This window comes from Pelecanus crispus, chromosome 2 (genome assembly GCF_030463565.1).
Source record: "Pelecanus crispus isolate bPelCri1 chromosome 2, bPelCri1.pri, whole genome shotgun sequence".
NCBI classification, from domain to species: domain Eukaryota; kingdom Metazoa; phylum Chordata; class Aves; order Pelecaniformes; family Pelecanidae; genus Pelecanus; species Pelecanus crispus.
This window is the reverse complement of record NC_134644.1, coordinates 149,787,240-149,789,137: the sequence shown is the minus strand read 5'-3', so window position 1 is coordinate 149,789,137 and position 1,898 is coordinate 149,787,240.

The following is a 1,898-nucleotide window of genomic DNA, read 5'->3' as shown; positions in this document are numbered from 1 at the left end:
ACAAACTCACATGCTGCAGAGTGATGTCTGATACATTTAATAGCATCTGAAAGAAAGTTTGTTGTGACAGCTGTGGAGTAGGATGGCTGGAAGGCTAGGTGAACTTGCAAAACGAGGAGGAGATTTCTGCCTAAAAATAAAGTCATAGAGTCCTTCCATCACTTAGAAAGATAAGGGGGGTGGGGGGGGGGAAAGCTTTATGATCTTGAAGAGTGAAGCAGAAAAGCAGACATTCCTCAAAGACTGCTTTTCCAGAATTGTCAAGATTCCTCGTCTGGGAGAACGTTTAATCAGTTGGAAAATCTTGGCTTTGGGAATACTCACAGTCAAGTGTATCACACACTACAAAGTCCTTAAAATGAGCCTTTTTACATCTAAAGCTAAGGAAAGAAAGAGTACAACACAATATGGATACAAGACTTTGCATACAATATGAAATCTTATTACTAGGACCAAAAAGTCTAAAACTTCAGAGGAAACACCAAATCATGGGCTGGTTTACCTTTACTAACTTCAGAAGAACTATCTTTATTTGCTGTAATTCAAGGTATGTCTTGAAATCCTTGAAAAGATAAGTGTGACCTGGTAGCATATGACCATATATGCCCAGGTAGTGATACTGACTTATGTGGACAGAACAGGAAGTGAAATTTTTAAAGAATGCTAAGGATTAAAACAGAGAAAGTCCAAATGTGCCCATAGACATTGCAGTCATAGCTCCTTATTTTGCAAAAGTAAAAGTTCCTACCCTATTTATATTCTGTATTGCGTAAAGTACTATGGCTTAATATAGGAAGGAAGCAGTAAAAAGAACCACACTTAACTCCTTCACCTGCAAGCCTCAGAATAGTAACAGGCTACCTTGACATAATCTTATTCAGTAGCTGCTGCTACAACAGATGGCAGTAATCCTGAAGAATCACACCATAATCCATGTGCAGAGTATTGTACAAGCGGAGCTACAGAAATGCTCAGTCTGCTACTTCCCTAAGAAGCAGTGACAGCCAAGACAAAAATTAAGTAAAAAAAGCCATTATCACCAAACAATGCCTAGGCCACATAGCAGCTGATATTATTCTTAATGAGCATTCAAAATACAGTTCTCAAAAGGGAGTACATTATCTTTTCAGAGGCAAAAGACAGGAATTCAGTGAGATTTTTAGATGAGAACAACTGAATAGAACAGAAATATTCAATGAAAGAAACGCAGTTAGGAAACAATGACACTGAAATACACAATGCCGTTCATATTACAATAAATTCCAAAGTACATAGATAATGCCAGCTGATGGCGTTGAAAGACAACTAGGGTGGGGTGGGAAAGATGATTTTGGACAATTAAATCAAAACATAACAGAATAGGGCTGCAATTATATTATCTGGTATTTTGATGCTCAACTTTGGTGACACGTCCTTCAAGTCCGTTACTATTGCTCTAGCGTAAAAAACAAGACAGGTTGCCTTCAGACACAGAAAGACTGGGTTATGAAGAAAAGAATATTCACACACACCCATACCGAGACAAAACATTAGTGGCCTCTTACTAATTTAAGGAACATTTCTTGACTGCAAAGGCCCTTGGAATAGACACACATCCTGTATCTTTTCATGAAATTCGTACAGAATTGAGACACAAACTCTTCAGAACCACATATTGTTCTTTCAGCCTCTCCTACAGGAGAAAAGCACCCCCTTTTTATTGAGGCAATATAACCACAGAAATCTTCTCTTACAACCTTTTCCCTATTTTCTGTATTTTCTTACCTGAGGAGACGAATTAGGCTATGGAAAAGAATGAAGTGCCCAAGAGAGAGAAAGAGGCCACAAATTAAGGTGCACCGAAGAAGAATTGCCAGTAAGGTCACATACTTAAACATCTATCACTCAAAATTCTAAAC